The sequence below is a fragment of the Puma concolor genome, chromosome C1 (assembly GCF_028749965.1).
Source record: "Puma concolor isolate L17-30 chromosome C1, mPumCon1.1.hap2, whole genome shotgun sequence".
Taxonomy (NCBI): domain Eukaryota; kingdom Metazoa; phylum Chordata; class Mammalia; order Carnivora; family Felidae; genus Puma; species Puma concolor.
The window spans coordinates 81,586,839-81,610,791 of record NC_141674.1 but is presented as its reverse complement, the minus strand read 5'-3'; the positions used below and the strand labels follow the sequence as shown (position 1 = coordinate 81,610,791).

Genomic DNA, 23,953 nt, shown 5'->3' with positions numbered 1-23,953 from the left:
AGCTTTTGATGTCACCTAACTCTCACCCCACTCTTTGACACGACCACCTCTAAACCCCTCCCATTCATCCTCACATCCCTTCTCTCTTCTTGTGCATTCAGCCTCAAGCCACACTGCCTTCCTTCCATCTTTGATACACACCAAGCTTTTTCCTACATTTAAATCTTCACATTCACATATCAGTTCAAATATTATTTCCTCAAAGAGGACCCCCTGCCACCCATCTGAATCACGTCTAGTCATTATCACAATCCCTGTTTGATTTTACTCATAACACATCTTGGTTGTTTATTTACTTGTATAAATACTAAATTATTCCACCAGAATATAAGCTCTATGAGTGTATCTTTTAGGTTATCCATTTTGTTCACTGCTGTATCCTAAGTTCCCAGAATAATGTCCACCACTTAGTAGGTGCTCAATAAATATTTGTTGAATGAATGAATGAATCCTCTAGCCCAGACATTATGCTAGGGACTAGTGGCAAAAGAGTAAATAAGACAGATCCCTGAACATGGGTAGTGTCCCATTAGAAACATGCCTTGTGATCAGTGTTCTTAGAGGAGAATGTTTGTTTGTTTACAGGAAATTCATTGGCAGGATGAATTCATTTTTTTATTAAGTTTTTAATTTTAATTCCAGTGTAGGTAACATACAGTGTTGTATTAGTTTCAGGTGTACAATGTAGTGATTCAACAATTCTCTACATTACTCAGTGCTCACCAGGATAAGTGTACAGTTATTTTTTAACTCTTTATTTGTAAATAAACTTAAAGATATGAATACTCAGCACTCCTTCAATCAACTTTATTCTCTTCACAAATACACTTTTCATTGCATTTCACTCCTGCTAACTCACCCTGCAAAAATTTTTATATTTTCACTAGTAGCCAAGAGAAGTGAATGGACCTGATTATACTCTCTTTCTCCATATCTACTGACTGATAAATCGTAATCATAATCATAACAATGCTTTGTAGAAAGTTTGCTGCCCTATCCTAAGGAGGGAGGAAAAAGCTACCCTCCTCTTCTGATCTAGTTGGAAGACGCAGGCTGGCCACTGGGGGGCTGGGTTTCAGTCCCAGCTTACCTAGAATTAGCTGTGTAACCTTAAGTGTTGTGTACTTTTTTAGGCTCCAATTTCCTCCCCAGTGATTTTTCAGTTGATAAGATCTTTGCTACTTAATTTATGGAATTTGTGTGAAGATCAAATAGGGTAGATGTCAAAATACTTCTAGCTCCTCCGGGGCAGGGAATGTGCTATAATCAACTCAGTATCTCCAGGGACACCCAGATTTAATCAGGTGCAAAAACACTTCCTAAAAGACTCCATCCTCTTAATGCACCTCCACACCCTTGCCTAGCTCATTTCCTCTGCCTGGAATGACATTTGCTTTCCCTTTTCCCCCTAACTCCCTTCCATGCCTCAGTGTTTGTATAAACATCCTTTCCCAGTAAGGAATGCTGGTTTTGAATATTCTGGGCTTCAGAATCTTCAATGTAACAGTCATATGGGGATTAACAGCTTCAAGATTAAATAGGAATGACCAAAGATATACTCTGTAACGGGAACCACACATACATACGCTATAACAAACTAGAAAGGACATTCAGTGTATTTCCAAGTTTCCAAGTCCTAAGAAACTGGTGATAATTCTTAACCAGCATGGCCAAGAAGTGTCTACTATGAGCTGGTCTACAGCATTCTTTTTGCAGTCTCTGTGATGCTTCCGTCTGCCCATACCGCTCACCTTCTTTGCCACTGGCATTAATATATTCACTCCTTGCTTCAGAATTTGTTTCAGGAGTTCTTAGCTTTAGCTTATGCATGTTTTCAAGCCATGTACAGTTGTGCAGATTGTGCACTGCAAAGAAGCACCCACTTGGTGGGTGTGCGGGAGTGGTAGGAGTAGGGGCTAAAATCCAGCCTGTCCCGTGCTAGCCATGCCAGGAGGAAGAGGTGTCTTTTCCAATCTATCCACCAACAGGCATCAACATTTGGTGATTTATAGCATATATAAGCTTGCAGAAGCTCTCTTTCAAAATACCAAGCGAACAAGTCAGTCTTTATCAATTAATTTCTACAGAAGACTGCATCCCTCCAAAACTCTGGGTAAAGGGGACAGCTCCAGGATGCTGCCTCTCCTTAACCTTGATGGTTCTGGTCCAGGGCCTGTGGTCTCTCTCCTCTTGATCCATGTTCACCATCCTGAAAGAGGAGGAGGCATTTTGAAGCCTTTTGGTGAAATGTTCATTTCTTGATCGGGATCTGAACTGCGAACTAGTCTCTCTCTGGGATAACACATCCCCTCTTTCAGAAGTCATTCATCCCAGTGGTAGCGACGGGGGTTGATGACAGTTAAATTATGTGATGCTCAATATCCTGGGGGCTACACATGCATTACAGTGAAAATGTACCTCTAATGAGGAGGGCCACTCAATCTGTGCATTCTACCCCTGTTGTCTTTGCTCTGAAATGTTTACAAGGCATTTCACAATATTGGGGTGAGGAGTAAAATAACTGTAGAGTGTCTGACTGAGTACCAAAGAGGAATGAAACCATTTTCCATATTTTTTCAATATTTCTCTAAGACCTTAATGAAATGTGAAGTTTAAAGGCGCTCTACGCAATTGAAATACACATGATGTTCTTTAAGGAAATTTTCATAGAAGCCAAAAACTCCATCATCATTAAAATTAAATATGTTGTCATTAAAAGAAGTGGGCTTCTTGTAAATGCACTGAAATGTAAAAATATTACTTCAAACTTAAGTCCAACGCACCACAAAAGGAGGAGGAGATAGCTGTTGAAAGGATTAATAATGAGAAATGACAGAACTGTTTTATATCTATTTCTTTGTGTTTCCCCCCTTCTCCTTAAAAGCAAAGATACTATAACAAAAAAATTTAATAAGTAAAAAATACATTTTAAATGAAAAACCATGATTAACTTATTAAGAACCATTAAGTATATAATTACAAGGATTCTATTACATTAAGATACCAATTTCTTTAAAGCCAGAAATAATACCTACTGAAACTTTAATTATTTAAATGAGAAGAGAAAGAGGCATGTTATCTTCTCTGACAAAGATTAAAATCAATTTAATTGCTTCTCTGCTGCCTTGACATGATTCTTGCTGTGAGTCAAGCAACCAAAAAGGGAAATTAATACCGCAGCTGTTAATCAAGTGATATCCGTGCACTCCGTTTGATTACATCAGGGAGAAAACCATTGCTACTCGACTGACTCGGGCGTCCGCACCACTCTGTGTTGTTGGTAGGAGCTGGGTGAGCTCTGAGAGGTGCTGAGTCTGGACTTCATTTTTAGAGCCTGTGAGAGCCCCGGCTGAGTTACGGCCTCAGGAAATTGCAGGTTGCTGTGTTTGAGCCTGAGTAAAGGCAGTTCTATCAAGACAGGGGGGTCTGTTCCAAATTAAATTCACCCTCTGGCTCCTGATTCTACTGTCCACAGTGTGAAGTACAAAGAAACACAAGGGCATAGCAGGGCTGGAAAACGAAAAAGAATATGAGAATGTGGCTAAGAGGGATGCTTTTTTGCCTGTAGAGCATAACAATATATTTTTCAAGGTAGACAGCAGCAGTTTCTAGAGGTCAGACAGCAACTCTCTCACCCGAATTAGAACATGCATTTGAAAGCAAGGTACAGTGGCAAGTGATGTGCACCTCAAGGCCCTAAATGTGCCGGTTTAAAAGCAGGGCTTTTGTGAAACACCAGCACCGAGCGAACATCCAGCAGCATCCACACTTGGCAAACTAATGTATCTGATTGTAAGAAAATGGTATTGTGAAATATTTATGAGGCTGGAAATACAAACCAGTACCCTGCCTCATCATGTCTTATCAGCCCTTGTTAACTTTACAGATGATGAGAGGCACCGGAATAACTGAGGTTGTCGAAATGAATGGATCTCAGGCACTCTGCACCCGTGGAGCTCAGTCTCATCAAGAGCCCTTTTTTCAGGAACTTTTAACCCTCCTCTTCCTGTTTGCCTTCTCTTGTCAGAGACAGAGGTGGATAATAACAAGCCTCAAGTAAATACATTCCGGGGGAGAAAATTCTCCTGAGGACCTTCCCTTTTCTCCTGGATAGGAGAAAACCTCCAGTTAGGGAGCGAGAAATTCAGTTCACAGGAAAAAGTTTTCGATCTGGGCTGTTTAGTATCCCTGCCAGTGACATGAAAGGATCCTGAGGAAAGTGGCCAGCTGGAGGAGAAGCCTGCACCTAGCAGGATATGCAGAAAGGCAGAAACAACACAAAACAAAAATCCCATACTGCCCCCAAAAGATTACTCAACATTGTTTACATTACAGAAAACCCATCATCGGCTCAGGTCAGCCCATAAGATGAGTTAAGATGCCCATCAGCTCTTATTGTAGCTGAGCCCAGTTCACCTGTCCCCGGGATCTGTAGATGACTCTGCCTGGCTCTTTTTCATCAAATACAACTCATCGTACTATATTGGATCACCTTGCTGTTAGCCTGGCACTGTCCCTCCCCATTTCAATTTGACCAAATTGAAACAGATGCCCAGAGGCCACAGAGATCAAGACTGGTATAACAAAATTTGGAGCCAGTTTCCAAGCTTAAATCAATATTTAACGGTAAGCCCGCTTTTATTTATTTATTTTTTGGCAGGCTTTTACTGGCAAATATCACTTTAAACCGAAAGCCAGAAGCCTTAATTATAACGGATGCCGTTCAGGCTATATTTTGAAAAACAATACCTCATTTGACAAGCCAACCTGGTAGTTTAAGGAACTGTGCTCCCCCAGAATCAGTCAAGGAGAGGAGTGTTATTGCTTTCTGTATCCTTCAAGGATGTATTTAATTACCTCATCTTCAAGCACACACAGACAATTCAAATAGGGGAGAGAGAAGGGGGGGGGGGGAGTGAGAGCCGTTCAACTGTCTCAGTCAAACCCGGCGGAAGCCCCGGGCCCACCAGCGACATCAGAGGTACAACATCCCCAAGCCGGCGCAGGAGAAGGATCCGTGGAGAAGCGCGCAGTGGCAATCACTTGCCAAGGCGGAGGAAGATCACCCACAGAACTTACACGCACGGACCTCTGGCTAGCATGAAGACCGGTATGCGTGCTATCCCAGGCGACCTTTGTCTCACCTCTCTGCTCCCCAACACGTGTGGCAAAACTTCTGATGGGTCCACATCTCGACAGCTGGGAAGGAAGTGATATTAGGTCAGAAACATAAACCCCAATGGGCTTGTCAGTCTCAGCAAGCCCAGGCTAGGAATTTTATTTCTTCAGTACAATTTTCGGAATGAGTTGCAGATACCAAAATTCTGTTTTCATCTTATCTAATTTGAACAGCGATAGCAAAATAGAAACAGATGATCCACATAAGTTATTATTAAAGATTAAAAAAAAAAAAAAAACTATGCACGTGCAGGTATACAAAACAAATCCACACCCAACTTAGCAACCAAAACACAGCTCACCAAGAAACAGAAGGGACTCAAAGCCATCATGAAAGGAGAAAAAAAAAAAACAGTCCCCACATGGGCACCAAGCCTGTTTCTCCCCCGTCTGCCAGAACAGAGTCAGGAATGGTAGTCTTGCTATGTTGTTTTACAAATGCAGACCAGTCTCCAGCTACCGTTCTCTTCCCTCTAGAAAGTAAAAATTCCACAAAGCTTGTCCCCCTTGAAATGCCACCCCCAGCCCCCACCCCCCTCCGCTATCTCCCCACCAGGGCCTTCCAGAGACTTGATACTTGCCTTTTGCTTCTCCTCCAGCTCTGGGCAAAATGACTTCCGCAGGATCTCTTCCAGACACTCCTATAGGTTCTCACACCCACCTCTGCGAGCAAACCGAGGAGGGGGGACCCCCATCTACATTGACACAAACACAGTTGTAGGGCTTTAATTTCATTTCATCGACTTCCCTTTGCAGCTTGTCTGTCTCTCCCATGTCTGCCGCCACAGCAGGAGATTAAAAGAACAGAGGAGGTAGAGGCTCTTGCGAGAACCACAGGGATTTTGGCAGAACCTTTACAGGAACCATATGGCAGCAACTTTGCAATACAGGAAGCACTTCTAAGGGAGAAGATATTATTATTCCCAAGGAATTTTTCTCACCCGCACAAGGGAATGGAGCACTCCTGCCACAGGATGGGAGTAATATTTTCTGGAAAGACTGTGTGAATACAGATGATATCTAACTTCCATGTAGCTAGTCATAACAGGTCATCATTATAATGCACAATATATTTTACTAAGCCCCAAACAGAGAAGACAATACATGGTATTTCTGATATTCCTAGCTATTAAAGCCTGCTTAGAGCACGTTTTACTCATGTGTGTAATGAAGGGACTGAACAAGATAAATCGTTTTTAATTTTTTTCATCTTTGTCGTAGACTCCTTTTTCAATTAAAATCTGATTCAGAAGAACTTCAGTACAGGAAACGAGATAATGACAGAGCACGGGTGGCTGAAGCAAGGGTCAAAGGTCTGGGTCTGCTTTCTTAGGCTCCGCCTCACTTTTTTTCTTCTTTCCTTCCTAGTTCTTCTTTTTTTTTTCTTTTTCTTTCTTTTTGTTTTCAAGGGTCTTCCCTAGATTATTGTTCTTTGCTAATTTTCAACAGGTAGAACAAAGAGAGAAACATGCTTTACTCTCCGGGTAAAGAAAGACGAGCTATGTGTTACATTGCCTCAGTGGGTCCGTGACTTTGCAACCAGCCCTGCAGTCCACGTGGACCCCGGACTTCTCTCTTAACAATCCAGTGGGCAGAACTCAGCTAACAGCCAGGACCAGCACTCCTAGAGGACGTCCCCAGGACGCTGCCTCCAGCCCCGGCAGCCATGGAGTCTGTTGTGAATGAGACACAGCCACGGAGGAGAGATTAAAAAGTGGCTAAGAAGGGCATCACCAACCCCAAACCACCTCCAATCTAGAGCTCCCAGAATGCATCAGAACTCTCATACCACAGGGATGCCTGTATATGGTTTGAATTTTTAAAATATATTTAAATTTGAGTTCACTCTTGATGTAATGTGTAGCGTTTACTTCTTAGGTCATCTTGAGTTCCTTCCCCCTCAGTTATTTAGCCCTAAACAAAAGAACCCTCCAGACACTTTAATGGAAATGCTCCTCAACCAAGGGAACCCAACGTTACTCTTGGTCAGATGGAAGCAATTGAGAAAGAATATAAAAATGTCCTTTAAGTGTCATCACTATAGATACATATGTGCTTATTATTATTCATCGAGAACATATTCTAGAACAAGCAGTAATATAACTCACTTTCTCTCAGCATAAGTTAGGATGCTTTTAAGAAATAAGCATTCCAAGGGGTGCCTCGGTGGCTTAGTCGGTTAAGCGTCCAACTCTTGATCTCAGCTCAGGTCTGGATCTTAGGGTCATGTGTTCAAGCCTCATGCTGGGCTCCACATTGGGCATGGAGCCTACTTTAAAACAATGGGAAACAAAAGAGAGAAATAAGCATTCCAAACATACTAGGAAGAGACACAGAGACAGTTCATTTCACAGGAAATATGGAAGACCAGTTCTAGTCTTCTATGACCACTGTTAGATTTTTGGAATAGTGTTAGTTTCCCTTTCAAGGTGCAGTTTTAGAAGCCATCACTTTTTCCTGGATGAAAAACCTTGAGTATTTTATAGGTAAAATACTTTCAGAATTCCTCATCTGAAAATGTGATGATGACGATGATGATGGTGATGTCTGTAACTAGTCTAAATATGCTTCACAGGAGGAGGAACTGGTACTTGAGTACTAGCCAAGGAACCTAATTCTAACACCTAGATTCTGGAACTGTTGGAGTTAGCATTAGACCGAGATGTACTGGATGCCTAGCAAGCTAACAATTTGGTGGTCCTTAATCGGGTATTATTTTTTAAAAAATAGCTGTTTGACACTATCTATGGAAGATGTTGAGGGCTGAGATGAGAAAGAACAACTGCTGTCTATCAAATTCTATCTCCCCTTTTTTCTTAGCAGTTGGGCTCTTGCTAAACTACTCAAGAATTTACCTTCAGTGTCTCATCACCTTCCCTCCAAAGCAGCTTCTCTGTGGTTTCCTAACCCTGAGAGGAGTTCCAGAAATATCATTTTTCTCTATCTTTTCATATTTCCACGGATAGTTTAGAGCCCAGGAATATTCTAGTGCTCTGAATTACTGACACCCTAGGAAATGACCCAGCTGACCTCCCAATTTAAGCTGAGTCTGGGTAGGGCTTCCTCCCTGACAGCTTCCCAGCTGACCTGACCTTCCAATTTAATTTGATTCTGGGTGGGCTGTCCTACCAGATCAGTCAAATAATACCAGAGTGAGTGGCAACCAAAGTCTTTGGTGTTGGGGGTCCAGCAGAGACAAACAATAGCAGCTAATATATCAAAAAGACGAAAGCAGGGTTGAAAGTGAAAAGGGATATTCTTTGGAGCTGAGACTTGGGGACTAGAACCAAACAGAAGCAGGGCAGGCATGAAGGAGGAGTATCCTGGAACCCAGGTCTTGGGCAATGGCAGTAGATGACTGTGCCGTGTCTTGGCACTTACCAAGGACTCCAAGGCGTATCACTGTGTCAGGGCAACTTAAAGGTCGAGGAAGACAGGCTCTATAGTTGGGAGAACTCAGTAAGATAATGCATGTAACGGTTCCTGCGCTTCGTGGGCCACTGCTCTGTAATTAATAAGCAAATGCTGTGATTACTACCTCTGCTGCCCTAATTACCAATGTCTCTCAAGTACAATTTGCTTGACATTCTTAGTCCTCTCAGAGAATGCAATTCATGCTGGAGAAAGACATCAGTAAAGATCATGAGACTGGGATTCAGAGAGAGCCAAGTTCAAATTCCAACGCCATCACTCAGCAGCTACGTGAACTTCATCAATTCATGTAACCTGGAGCCTTGATTTTTCTATTTTTCAAAAATGGGGATGACAATAATGATTTGAAGGGATGTTGTGGGATTGAAGGCAGCATTCATAAAGGGTCTGGCCCAGAAGAGTGGTCAGTTAATGACATTCATTAGTGTTATTATTTTCATATATTAAGTTGAAACTGTCAGTCTGGGGGTCTTCTTTCTGGGTTTGAAAGAAACGAAGTTTTCCCACTTATATAATAATTAAAAAAAAAAAAAAAAAGGACAGTTCCTTGGGCACTCCTGCCAGGACAGGAGGTTATCAATGCAAACCCATTAACATACGCATTTTTTAAGTATTCAGATGATAGCAAGAAAACGCCAGGGTCAGCACAAAGTAGCTTCAGTTTACTCTTGCAGTGTCCTTTCTTAAGGGGTGGAGGGAAGTGGGGAGGCCTAAATGTCCAGCGGGTTTGATTAATGGTGTGTTGTTGTTTTTAGAAGAAAAACTTTTTTCTTGACTTGAGATTTTGGGATTTTCAAGTTCTAAATTGACTATCAGTGTCTTCAAAGATTAGAGAAGAATATTTGAACTTCCCAGATTGTGTGAAAAACTGTGGGAGTATTTCACATGTCTGTAGAATGATTAAAAAAAAAAAATCTCAGCAAACACTCACTCCTGAGAGACTGACAGAAACATGCTGAAAAGTCGGGTGGAAATCAACACACCCGGCACCATCCAGAGACAAACACAGCTTCCAGGAGAAACGCTGGGACAGCAGCGGGTTCTGAGTGAGTCGCTTTTCTCGTGGGTGGAACCAGCGTGCTTTGTGGACAGGCTGCAGAGTACGTGAGCCAAAGCCTTGGAAAATTCACACACAAGCCAGCAATGCAACAGGTTTTGGCTGCGCACAGATCCAGCCTCCACGAGGAGTCAAGCACCAAGAGCTGGCACAGAGACACAGCACAGATGTTGGTTGGCGTGGTTTCCCATTGTGCCCACCCGCCCGATCCTTCGGCACCCTCCTCCGCCCCAGGTGATGCCAGCCGCCTTCCCATCCTCTCCCCGCTCACTCACCCTGTCTCCATGAGGTGTCTCCGTGAGCCCCACAGACGCCTCCCTACTCTCAGACTCCTCTTGCAGAAAGAATGTTTGAAAAAAAAAATTTATGTATGATTTCCCTGCCCCATGCAGCCCTGTATGCTTCATGTACGATAATTTGAAAAACATGATTCTCAGAGACTTCACTTCTCTGGAAAAAGAGAGCGTAGTGTGCTAAGGAAGGTAACTGAGGTCCCACAGGGGCTCCTCATCATGCTCCCTCGCGCATGGGAAACTTGAGTTCACCATTCGATTTTCCACTTGCAGCAGCGAACAGATGTCTCCCCAGCCCCCTCTGCTAAAAACCTAGAGCGCTGCATCCCAGGAACAGATTAAAGTAGTAGCTGGAAGCATACCCAAGCTGAGGATTTACAGATGTTCAATAAAACCTGCAAACAGCCCACCAAAATCCCCGCGCAGAGCTGGGAAGGGCACACATCCAGCTCGGTTGGAAATGGGTCCACGGTGAGGGAAGGAAACAAGAATCATAGCTGTTCCAGATATGCATGTCACAAAGGATGCTGAGGAACTCAAGCGCATCCTTCAAGAATAGCAACTTTTCAATCCATCACAGTCTGTTTCTGAACTTCAGAATTCTCATTTCGCCATTAAAAATGTTCAGTTTAGTCAGAGGATATTCCAGATATCGTACTGCCAAGGAACAGTGAGATGCACAAGCCGAGGCAAGCTTGGCGTGAGGCAGAGAACGCAAATACCCTGAGAAGTCGCCGGGTAGCCGATCGGAGGGCTCGGCACCAAACAGGCAACCCCGTCTTATTATCCTTCTCTCGATTGCCCTATTTGGACACATTTGTAAAAGCATTGCTCACCCCCACGCCTTTATTCCCCAAATACAGCAGATGGCTTCAGTGCAGTGTTTCAAATCAGATGTTAGGCAGAGACGAAGCCAGAGCCCAGAGCATCTGGGTTTTCCAGAAGCAGAACGCGGAGCATGTGAGAGGATTCAGAGATAACAGAGGGGAGAGATTGTTCAGGGTATTTACCAGGCCATTTTAGCCAGCGGGAGAATAACCCCCCAGACTTGTGTGATTATTCTTTCTTTAACCTCGGTGGGAAGAAAAGGTGTGGGTTCACAAACCACCGTGAGGGTGGAAATTTTAGGTAGATTTCTTTCTTCACTACACACAAATACACACACACACACAGAGACAAGATGCCATCACCATTTTTCTATCTACATTATTTTAAATGGGGTATTAAAAAGAGATATACATGAGGATCAAGATAGGGGGAAAAAAAGAAATAATTCAGCTCAATGCAATGTTCATGGTTTTCAAAAACCTGAGTGGGTTGGGTTCAAAAGGACACACTACTGTCTCTGAAAATTATACTTTGTCTTTTTAAAGATTGTCAGGTACAGAGTTAGTTAAATTGTGAGAAGACACAAGGTGTAGAAATCACTTGATTTTATCAATATCTGAAAAAAGATTGAGGAATCGGAATGACGTCATAGTGTCCAGTTGGTTCCTGGTCAGCCTTGTTGCACTGCCAGCTTGTTAGTAACAATAACAGGCTGTGAGATCTTATGCATTCTGTGAAATCTCCGTGACCCCACTTCGCTCATTTGTACAGTGAGGGGGTAAGCCCCATCTTGCACTGATATTCACTTACTTAGCATACTTAATATGATATCTTGCGCACGAGTGCTGAGGAAGTGATAGTTAATCATTATTCATAACAATACAAACTCCCCATATCTGTCACTACTGTTCTATCAGTTATCTCTAAACACTGGCTGCTTTAACTTAGAAAAACAGAGACTAGGCAGCTCAGACCTAGATCATGACCCTGGCTGGGCCCATGGAGAAATGGGGAAATGGGGAGAAATGGGGAAAGCAGGTGCTGACGTCATACCTCACTTCTAGGAAGTAGAGCGAGCCCACCATTATCCTATCCTCATCTGGTGCATTTTCTCATTTCACCAATGGTTTCTCTTGGGGACTGTTTAGAATAGGAATATGGGCCTTAAACCTTTACTTCTTCCTATTTCTGAAATCTTTTTTGAACCTACCTAAAGATATGCGCTTCCTGGTCCTTAAAGTTATTTCAAAATAATATATACATTTGTGTGTTCCCCACTTTGAGAAGTAATGGCTAGTTGAAAAGGCCTAAGAATAAACCAATGGAAATTATAAATAAAGCTCGAGCACATAGGGTTCTACTCCCTGCTATTCTTTCTGTGTTTCCCTAGTGAACAGTATCCATTTCATTGAGTGTTTGTGCAAGCCAGAAAAATGAGAATTATCCTAGACATTTTTTCCCACTTTCACCTTCTCCTTCCCCCTTTTCTTCCTCATACCTTATCCGATAAGGTTATATAATGCCTTGCCCATTGTATATATTTGATGAATATTTGTTGATTCAATACCACTAATACCTAAAAGTTATATAGGGTTTACTACGTGCCAGACCCTCTTTTAAACATCTTGTATGTATTCGCTTATGTAATTTTCACAACTCCATCATCCCCATTTAACGGATGAGGAAAACTGAGTCACAGAGGGTTTAAGTGGCTTGCTCAGAGTTACATGGCTAGTAAATGGTAGAACTGCTTCTCAAATCCGGTCAGTTTAGTTTCAGAGTCCATGTGCTCAACCACTGTTCTTTACTGTCTATTTCAATCATGAGACATTTATTTTAATCCTGCCACCAGTGTCACATATATCCATTCCAAGTTGAATAAAACAGTATTTTGAGTATATTGCATGAGTTTAGCTATTGTGTTTCTCTAGTCTGTCCTACAGATACTATTTTTTAAGTTTGTCTCACCTTCCCAATTAAGTAGGTGCAACCTGGGCCTCTAGAGTGGCATGGACACTAGTGTGGAGAAATATAAGGTAGACCCATCGCCCCTCCCTTGCAGGCTTACGGCAGCCCAGTTTCTCATACGCACACAAGTCAGCAGGATAGGGAGCAGCAGGAGAGAAGCATCAAAGGTAAACTGAGAGCAGCATATGAAGGGAAAGGAATACAGACTTGATTCAGTAACCTATTATGATGAATTTGAAGTCCACAGCAGGGTGTGAGGTGACCCAAGCTGTGTTTTAGGAAGGTCAGCTTGATAGCAGTGCAAGGGACAGAGTGGCATGGGGATAGGCTGGAAGCAGGGATACCAATTTGTCAACTCATCCCCCAGCCAACTCTGCTGAGCCATCATGAGACCTTCAAGCTGTGCAGTGCAAATGGGAATGTACAGATCAAGTTGAGAGATAACTTGGAGGTAGAATTGGCCTCCATGCCTCGTTAGATGAGAGGGTGAGGGAGAGGAGACAAATGCATTCTCAGAGACAAAGAGAAAGGTAGTATCAGTGGGTTGCAGTGGTGAACAAGATGCACATGGCCTTGCCTTCCTGCAGCTTATGGTCTAGTGCAGACACACACTACACAAGTAAGTTAATAAATGATGTCAAGTCCTACAAAAGAAACCAATAGAATATGAGGTGGCAAGGAGGATAGGAGGTCCACATAGAGGCAGGGAAGTAAGCAGCGAAGCCTTGCATCATAGAATCCAAGGAAGTAGCAAATCTCAGCAAGAAAGAGATGGTAACCAATATCAGACGTTAGGAGGTTATATGATTTAACGTTAGATGACCATAATGGCTTTGGAGAGCAGAACTGTAGAGTGGATGGGCTGAAACATCATGGTCAATCGGTTTGAGAGTGACGGAGGCATGAGAAAGCAGGGAAAATCAACCCATACCGCGCTTTGTGGAAATTCGGCAGAGGAAGAGAAATAGGGGTAGCTGGAAAAGGCAGCAGGTTTGCAAGGACTTTCCTAAGATGAGGGCAAATGTCAGTGCTTCGTGGCCTAAGGGAGAGGTGAAAACTGCAGAAGAGGAAAGGGCACAGAGGAAAGAGAAGAGAGGATTAAGAACAGAGTTGCACACATGAGTCTTGAGATGAGTAAGAATGCTTCACCCAGAAGACAGCGTGTCGTCGGGGGGCTAAGAAGGTAAAAGAGCCAGGTGCTCTTATCTGAATACTGAAGGAGATCAGGAAGCAGCCTAGGAAATGCTTGCCTCTCCAGGTGGCTGCGTCTGAGAGACAACACCACCATCTTACAGAGACAGCTGCATACTAGGAGAGAATCCTGAAGTAGTCTGTTATTACAAATTCAATATACAAACGACACTTGCAAAGTCACACCAGCATTTATCTCAAGAAATCAGTAAAAAGTATTAAGTGGTTCTGATTTTCCTTTTACTATCAGAAACAGGAAAAATCTAGTAAGGTGTTTGGATAGACATTATTTAAATCAATGACTTACAAATAATTAAATTTATTTTCAAGTACAACAAAATAGGAAAATCATTTCAATTGCCTGTTTTAGATGGATATATTTCCACAGTGGGCAATGCATAAGCAGGAGGAAAAGAAAAGAGAAGGCGATAACATTTACTGAGCACCTACTGGGTGCCAAGTGTCTTGTTCAGATATATGATGCTTGTCCTCACCTAATCCGAATACCCTGTGAGGTAGACACTCTTAGAGATGAAACTGAGGCTCACACATGTTAAAGAGCTGTTCTCCTGAATGATCATCTTTTGATGTAACCCCGCTGACATGTTTACGTCTAGAGAGTGGCTTGGTATCAACCTCTAGAACACCATGTTTGGCACCTCCACCAGCATGGTAACCCCGGAGCACTAAACATTCCCATCCTCGGGATTTACAACAGGAAGGACCTTCATTTCACTCATAACCATTTGTAGTATACATGGTCTCAGACATCTTTCTTGCCCACAGTCCTCTCTCTGGCAATTGCCTGGACCTTAGCCCTCGCTGAAGGGACAGGCCCAGGTGGTTTTATTCAACACCTCTGCTCTTTGATCATAGCTCATGGGAGCTATGGCTCCCATAGCTCTGGGATATCCCAGAATGGAACATTTTATCCAAAGCCAAGGGCTGGTCAGCTGTTCTCTAACAAGACTCTAACTGACACTGAGAATGTACCAAATTGTGATGGGCTCTGGAACTAAGAACTACGTAGGTCTGAGGGCAAAACCAAAGCCATGAGTAGGTTCTAGCATGGGCCATGAGAGCAGCAAGCAAGAATAGAGAAGAAGCTGATCTGAGAAGAGAATGGAAAAGCCACCTAGAGAATGAGGGGTAAGAAACCACATAGCCTCGGGGAAAGAGAGATTATATCCATTCCTGACTCCTGTCTATTTGGGGTTTTCCTATACTTAATCCCTATACTTAACCTTTTTCCCATGACAACGTCTAATGTAGCTTTATAATAAACTCTACTTTTTAAATTTGTAAATAAGATTATTGACTAAAAAATTGCTCATTTAACACAAAATATTGCATTAACAATATAGTAACACTAGCTAACATTTAGTGCTATACATTCAAAGTGCCGTCCATTCATTAATTCACTTGATCCACACAGCAAGGTGTTAATTCTATTCTCACTTTACAGGTAAAGAAACAGTGATGCAGAAAAGTGAACTCCATTGTAAATTCATTCCCTAGCACAAGTGGGACCCTACTTCCACCCCCAAATAAACTCTACTTTGCCTGTGTTTCTACTCAAAGTTAATTCAGGTCTTAAATCCAAGAGGGTTTTCCAGCCAGTTTAATTGGTAGAGTGGGAGTAATTCATTTCTTTTTCAACTGTAGCAACAAGTTGAAAATAGCTACAGAAAACAAAATTTATTCCTGAACCAAAAATTAAAACTTAATAATGCACAAGCAAATTGCATTGAGCTTTTATCACATTTTGCCCTTGCTGAACATTTTTGGCTTCAGCAGCTGCTCCATGAAATGTAACTGTCACTACAGTGAATAAATAAGCAACTATTGCTGTGATACAGCTGCCCCTTCTAACAACATTAGGGTAAAGCCTTTAGTGAAACCACAGGCCAGAAGAGAGCTGCATTTTTGCTGAATACGGATGGGATTTCATGTGGTCTATAGCAATCCCCTGAGATTACAGTGTATCTAGAAGGACGAATGAGCTTCATAGTGGACATTTACTATGTGGCCTGCCCAGGAGACTTTCCTTCTGGGAATTTTTCCAAACTTAACTCCATTTTAACTGTGTGATTCCTATAGAAGAACTGCCATTTTTCTCCAAGACCTTGCCTACCTGGCCACAGCCAGTTGGCCCAAGCCAGGCCAACCAGAGCCTTCCCTTGGGATTCTGCACATTGGACCCAAGACAGAGAATCAGTGTCTAGGAATGAAAGACTTAAAATGTAAAACTTGGGAACTATCAGTGGGCCATGTTTTCTACCACACAGAGGAAGGCACCTGCAGAGAGAATGAAGCTGACATTCAGAGACAAAAAAAAAAAAAAATTCTAAAAGCATTTGAATCTCTAGTTACAGTAGTTCCTGGTTCTAACTGTATCACTCTTCTCTCCACATTTCACTGATCAATCCTTTCTTGGATTACATAGGCCAGTAAACTCCCCTTTTATTTCATTGGCTTGATTTAAGTTTCTGTTATTCTGTCTAAGAGTCCTAATACAATCTTATCACTTATTTTCAAATTTTTGGTCATTTGTAAGGGAAAACACACTTTCTTTTGCACAAAAACTTGAGTAGCCTCAATATGTTTCTTTTCTTTCCCATGTTGTTTCCTGTAACCAATATCCCCCTACTACACAGACTAGCCTCCCAATTTCATGATTTTTGCAAGTATATTAGTATTAGGGCCACCACGTTGCAGAACCTCAGGAGGGCCATTTGCAAATGTGAATCACATCCTCTGGAGTTTCACAACACATAGTCATATTCAGCAGCCCTACTGATACACAGTATGGATTTTTTTTTTATTCTAAAGAGAGCATGACTGGCTTGTTTACTTACCAACGTTAGCATACAGTTTATGGAGAGCAAATGGCGGATATGGCCTACAAACAAACCAATGTGCTGTATAAGAACAGAAACTTATATTCCACAACTATAGACTTACTAAGCCATATCAAATGTGGGGTGCCAGTAGGAAAACAGTGCTGGCAAGGCCTGTGGGAGAATGAAGGACGTTGTGGGCTGGAAGAGGCCACAGCAGAGAGTTTCATGGGTCATTCAGGTTCTCATTCTTGTGGTCAGAAGTGAAGGTGAAAAGGGAAACTTAGTCTTCATTCAGTAATTCTGCTTATTAGAAGTCATCTGTACAATACTTTAGTCAAATCCCAATGGCAGGGGCCCTCTAACCACACTGTACTTACCATACCAGCTCAGTCTGTCCAGAAGAAAAGGACATGGGCACCAGAACTTCCACCATAGATATTCACAGATATCCTATGAAGAAGTCTTTTGTATTTTGCAAGCCTCAGATTACACATCAATAAAAGAGCTTTGGCGAAGTCCATCACACCAGGAGTCATGGCTGGGTCCCAGGAAGGGCTTGGAAGAGGCTACTCCTACAGCCCTTGCCCTTGTCAAAACTTGCTCAGGAATCAGGGTGAACTAAACCACAATGAATAGGTTTAAGCTGAATAGGTTAAAGTTGATGAAGCAGAAAAAAAGAGGAGCAGGGGCATGGTTCCACATTCAACACAGGGGAATGAACATTCTTAAGGCCTTTGTTCACAGAGAAAGCCTTCTTTCTATCTTTAGCGCCCCACTCCAGGTAGTTCAGTGGTTCTCACATTTAGGGAGCAAAAAAGTACCTATAGCCTTGCTACTCAAGGTGTTGCCAGAACAGCTGCATCACTGCCAGCGGAGAGCTGGTTAGAAATGCAGAATCACAGCTCTCCCCCAACCCTGCTGACTCAGCATCTGCATTGTAACACAAGGCCCATGTGATTCACATGCACAGTACAGACAAAGAAGCACTGACTTGAGGTATTTATTGAAGATGCAGATTTCTAGGCATTGCATCTGAAAATTCTGATTCTGCAGGTCTGAGGATGGGCTCAGGGATCTATATTTTATTAAGTATCTCTGGTAAGTTTTTTTCTGGATTTTCCTGGACCATACTTTGCAAAATACCATATCCCAAATTTCCCTTCATACTGGTTAAAATGATTTCTTATTCTTTCAACATATTTGAAGGAGTAAGGAAAGGAGTAAGGAAGGAGTAAGGAAAGGAAATACAGAAAGGAACATTTTCATTCTTTCATAAGTAGCCAATGGTCAAAGAAAAACAAACTATCAAAGTCTATTTCTGTCCGTTGCATATATCCTCCTTCTGAGCTAAACAAGCAATAGAAAGAGGAGGTGGGAAGACCAAAAAACAGGGAGCCAGAAGTGTGCGGAAAGTGGAACACCGGAGAGGCAACCAAGTGGAGAACACAGGGGAGAGAAGGGAAACAAAATGGATCGTTGCCACAAGATCCATATCATGACTGTCATTAAGAATTAGAATTCACGTGATATGAAATAAACAGGACCTATTTGAAGCAACTTAAAACAGTCCTGAGAAACTTAAAAGAATATTTGAATAAATAGAAAGTATATATTATTCTTGGATTGGAAAAGGGTATTATAAACTAACCAGTACTCCTTAAATTAACCTAGAAATATTTTTTTCAAGTTGACAAAGTGACAGAAGTTCATGTGCAAAAATAAACATTGTAAGAACAGTCAGAGGAAAATGAGTTATAGCTTTATCAAATATGAAAATACATTAGAAAGCTATGCTAATTAGAAAGTTTGCCATTGACACTAGTATAATCAGACCTAACAAATGTAGATATTCGGTATATTATAAGGTAAGTAATAATGTAATATAGTATATTTATTGAATAAATTTAATAAAAATTGTGGAATTATTTAATAATATTGAGCCAGTTGACTAGCCATTTGCAAAATTAAACTGCTGCTTATACAAAAATAAATTGCAGGGGCCTCTAGGTGGCTCAGTCAGCTGACTGTCTGAATTCGGCTCAGGTGATGATCTCATGGTTCTGTGAATTCGAGCCTTACATCAGGCTCACTGATGTCACAGAGCCCACTTTGGATCCTCTGTCCCCCTCTCCCTCTGCCCCTCCCCCACTCACTCTTTCTCTCTCAAAAATAAACAAACATTAAAAAAATTTAATGGTCAACTAATCTTTGACAAAGCAGGAAAGAATACCCAAAGGAATAAAGACAGTCTCTTCAGCAAGTGGTGCTGGGAAAACTAGACAGCAATATGCAGAAAAATGACCCTGGACTACTTTCTTACACCAACCATACATAAAAATAAACTCAAAATGGATGAAACACCTAAACATGAGTCAGGAAGTCATCAAAACCCTAGAGGAAAAAGCAAGCAAAAACCTCTTTGGCCTCGGCCGCAGCAACTTCTTACTCAACTCCTCTCCAGAGGCAAGGGAAACAAAAGCAAAAATGAACTATTGGGACCTTATCAAAATAAAAAGCTTCTGCACAATGAAGGAAACAATCAGCAAAACTAAAAGGCAACCAATGGAATGGGGAAAGATATTTGCAAATGACATATCAGACAAAGGGTTAGTATCCAAAATCTATAAAGAACTGATCAAACGCAACACCCAAAAAAACAAATAACCCAGTGAAGAAATGGGCAAAAGACATGAATAGACCCTTCTCCAAAGAAGATATGCAGATGACTAACAGACACATGAAAAAATGCTCAACATCACTCATCATCAGGGAAATACAAAACACAATGAGATACCACCTCACACTTGTCAGAATGGCTAACGTGAACAACTCAGGCAACAACAGGTGTTAGCGAGGATGCAGAGAAAGAGCATCTCTTTTGCACTGCTGGTAGGAATGCAAACTGGTGCAGCCACTCTGGAGAACACTATGGAGGTTCCTCAAAAAACTAAAAATAGAACTACCCCACAACCCAGCAACTGCACTACTAGGTATTTATCCAAAGGATACAGATGTGCTATCTCGAAGGGGCACATGCACCCCAATGTTTATAGCAGTGCTATTGACAATAGCCAAAGTATGGAAAGAGCCCAAATGATCATCAACAGATGAATGGATAAAGAAGGTGCGGTGTGTGTATATATATACACACATATATACACATATATACACATATATATACATACAAACACACACACACACACACACACACACACACACACACACACACACATATATGTAATGTAGTATTACCCAGCGAACAAAAAGAATGAAATCTTGCCATTTGCAACTATGTGGATAGAACTAGCAAGTATTATGCTATGCAAAATTAGACCATCAGAGAAAGATAAATATCATATGACTTTACTCCTATGAGGAATTTAAGAAACAAAACAGATGAACATAAGGCAAAGGAAGGAAACTCTTTAATATAGAGAGCAAACAGAGGGTTGCTGGAGGGATTGTGGGAGGGGGGTGGACTAAATGGGTAAGGGGTAGTAAGGAATCTACTCCTGAAATCATCGTTGGACTATATGTTAACTTACTTGGATGTAAATTATAAATAAATAAATAAATAAATAAATAAATAAATAAAATTTTAAAATAATAAATTGCAAACGGAACAAAAATTCAAATATATAAATAAGAAAGCACAAAAATACTAATATAACACCTAGATGAATAATCTTTATTATTACTCAAGAATGGGAAAAGCCATAAAGAAATTGCTAAATTTAAATGCATAAATCCTAAAAAGTTCTTTTTGACAAAAGTCAAAATAAAAACTGTAAACTTATAAAAAAATTACAAAACATACAAGAGACTAATTATATGAAAAACAAAATAATCTAACAGAAAAATTGGGAAAACACATAAACCAGCCACTTATATTAAAAGAAATATAAATGGTCAGTAAATATATGAAAAGATATTCAATATCACTCATAACTGTGGATCCTGAGAAAGTTAACAGAAACCCATGGGGGACGGGAAGGAAAAAAAAAAAAAGAGGTTAGAGTGGAAGACAGCCAAAGCATAAGAGACTCTTAAAAACAGAACAAATTGAGGGTTGATGGGGTGTGGGAGGTAGGGGAGGGTGAGTGATGGGTATTGAGGAGGGCACCTTTTGGGATGAGCACTGGGTGTTGTATGGAAACCAATTTGACAATAAATTTCATTAAAAAACATTACATTTAAAAAAAAACATATCACTCATAATTAATAAATGCAAATTAAAACAAAAATGAGATACCATATTTTACAGACTACCAATGATTTTCATAGTTTTCTAATACTTAATCTTGAATCTCATACATCATTGGCAAGATTATAAATTAGTACCAATTTTGGGGAGGGGGCACTATGGCAATATTAATCCAAGTTGGAAATGCTATACTCTTTGACCAATGAATTTCACCTGTAGGGATTTATCCTACAAAAATAGTTGATATATGTGTAAAATTATCTGTAGGATATTTGTAATAGCAAAAAACTAAAAACAACCTTCAACAGAGAATTTGATAAATGCATGATAGTACATCTATACCATAGACTTTCATGCAAATATGAGAAAAAACAGGGTGTATCTAAGTCTACCTCTGTGGAAGGATGACGAAGAAATACTGGCTGAATGGTCAGAGGCAGTTCATTTCAGAGCGGGATACGTAGTGACACCCTTGATTAAAGGCATGACATCCGAAAATAGACTGCCTACTTTGCAACCAGGTCTCCTACTAATGAACTCAATGACCTTAAAGGAACTACTCAACCACACTGTGCCGCATGGTCCGTATATTTAAAATGGGAATAACACTATGCGCTTTAAGGGTTGTTGTGAGGCCTATACGAAATAGCCATGTAAATAATTTAGCACCGTGCTGAACATATAGTTAGCACCCTGCACAAGAAACTACTCACAGCGGTTCTCTCTGGGAAGTGTGGCTGAGCTTAGAGTTTGCATGAGACTTTTATTTTATACTTTTCTATTCTGCTTGATTTTCTTCAATTCAAACATATTACCTCTACAATAAAAACTTCTCAATTTAAATTTAAAGTTAAAGAATCCTATCAGAAATTGATTTTAAAAGACTGTTCCATGAGTATTTCAGTATTTGTCATATTATCAAGTTAAATTCCCCTCAAAATAAATGTCTATACTCTTTCCTCAAATAATAAAACCAAATGGCAGCTCTCTAGCATCTGTAAATCTCACACTACCCATCCAGACAGGAGGGCTGAATTTGCTTGGTGAAGGATAATAGCAGTGAGTCATAAGGCTTAAGTTGACTTATTTGTTGTTATAATAAACCATTATTCATTCATTCTCCAAAGTATATAAGGCAGACTGACCTTGGCGGCATTCTTTAGAAGTGCGAAGACTATAAGCCAAATATCTAATCATCAGAATCAAAATCTGATTTCTGGATCATCAGAAAAATCGGCCTCTTCTGCTGCCAAATGATCCTCCTGCTGACCACATTTTCAGTCAATCAGAATATAATCCTATCACGGGCAGTGAGCGAGCGTGAGGATTGCATTTTGTTTCATAGCTGGTCTAAACATGATTACTGCTTTCATCACACAGCCATATCATCAAGTCAATAAGGATTTTCTATACTGACTTTTCATGTTGCACAGACTGTATAGAGGAACTTGGGTAATTCCAATTTGCTGCACAAAACCCAGCTCTTCAGAGAATACATTAGTCCCTGTTCACCTTGGCTTGTTCAGGATAAACCACAGTACTACCCACCAGTCCAGAAGTATATTTCTCTTATTCCAAACATAAGAAAAGCTCACCAACTCTAAGTCCTCTTAAAAATAGGTTCCTCTTTTAAAAACAGACTTTCCTCTTACTCAAGCCATGATGCTGTGAAAATTGCAATATTGCATTTCATTCTTTGCACATCCCTATATTTAAAAAAAAAAATCACAAAACCGTCTCCCCTTTTGAAACCCAGAGTTGCAGAGCACAGCAACTACTAGCCCAACAGGATTTTATGGACAGGAACCAACTGTCAAAATATTCTTCCAGCCTCGAATGTAAGCTCAGTCCCAACAGGACACAGAATCACATCTTTCTGCCCAAAGCTCCATGGCCCCAGAGCTGACTATGAAGAAATGAGCCAACAGTGCAGGAAAATATTTCCTTGAAAAGTCTTGTGGCTTGTCATGAGAAGCAGAAAAAGTCCTAAGGATTTGTAAAAAGAGAAGAAACATGTGTCATAGTTATCTTTGTAAAATAGGTAACTATTTACAAGGTGTAAGAAATATCTAGAAGAAAAATAAATAGATCAGGAGTCATCACAACTACTTTTCTCTTACCACCAATTTATCTCTTGTTCCAAAAAGCATACAAATTTTACCAGGAACACTGCAAATCTTCTATACTGAATAACAAAAATTTCCTATTGATTCCATGTGTCTGTTCACCTGTTACAACCATTTCAAAGAAAAACATCCAGAAAGCTATTAATAGTCACCATCTTTTACTTCCTTACCCCCAATCTCTCTTCATCCCATTCTAATCAGACTTCTGTTCCCATCATGGCACAGTAACTGCTTTTTTTCAAGTTACCAGTGAACTTTACATTACCAAATATAATGGTCATTTTTCTGATCTTATTCAACTCAACTTCCCAACCACCACCTCAGTGTAAAATTCTCTTCTTTTCTCAGTTATGACATTATGGTATCTTTGTTTTCCTACTAAACACAGGTGTCTCCTTCTTGGTCTCAGTTGCCATTCATCATCCTTCGCTTCCCTCTGAACCCTCACATGTCCAACACTGGGGCAAGGCCTCTCTTTTCTATCTTCCCTTACCCCCTTGGGATCTCATCCAGCCCTATGGCTTCAAATACCACCCATATATTGATGACTTCCATGAGAGATCCCTTTACAAGTATCTCCCTTAAACTCTAGCCAGATATTCAAACGTCTAGGTGACATTTCCACATCAATGCCTAGTAGAGATCTCAAACTTAATGTGTAGAGGTCTCAAACTTAGCAAAACTCCTAATTTTCTCCCCCAAACCTGCTCCTCTTCCAGACTTCCCTGTTTCAGTAATGTCTTTATCATGAACCCAGTCTGTAAGCCAAAACCTACAACCATCCTTAACCTCTTTCCCTCATCACCCCTTATATCAAGTCCAATAATCTAACT

The 23,953-nt window shown here is 40.9% G+C and overlaps 1 protein-coding gene across 10 annotated transcripts in view; it reads right to left on the bottom strand.

The window, feature by feature from the left end:
• Window positions 1-606: 606 nt before the first annotated feature.
• RWDD3 (RWD domain containing 3) overlaps window positions 607-23,953 on the bottom strand; it is a 252,870-nt gene continuing 229,523 nt past the window's right edge. For 4 of the 10 annotated variants that reach the window (XR_015254906.1, XR_015254894.1, XR_015254893.1 and 1 more), the window contains 2 exons: window positions 5,760-5,873; window positions 607-5,199 (listed from right to left, as the gene is read on the bottom strand). The gene's annotated coding sequence lies outside the window, so the exon portion shown is untranslated. The remainder of the gene's footprint in view (window positions 5,200-5,759; window positions 5,874-23,953) is intronic. The other 6 variants (XR_015254896.1, XR_015254898.1, XR_015254897.1 and 3 more) reach the window with 6 other exon arrangements.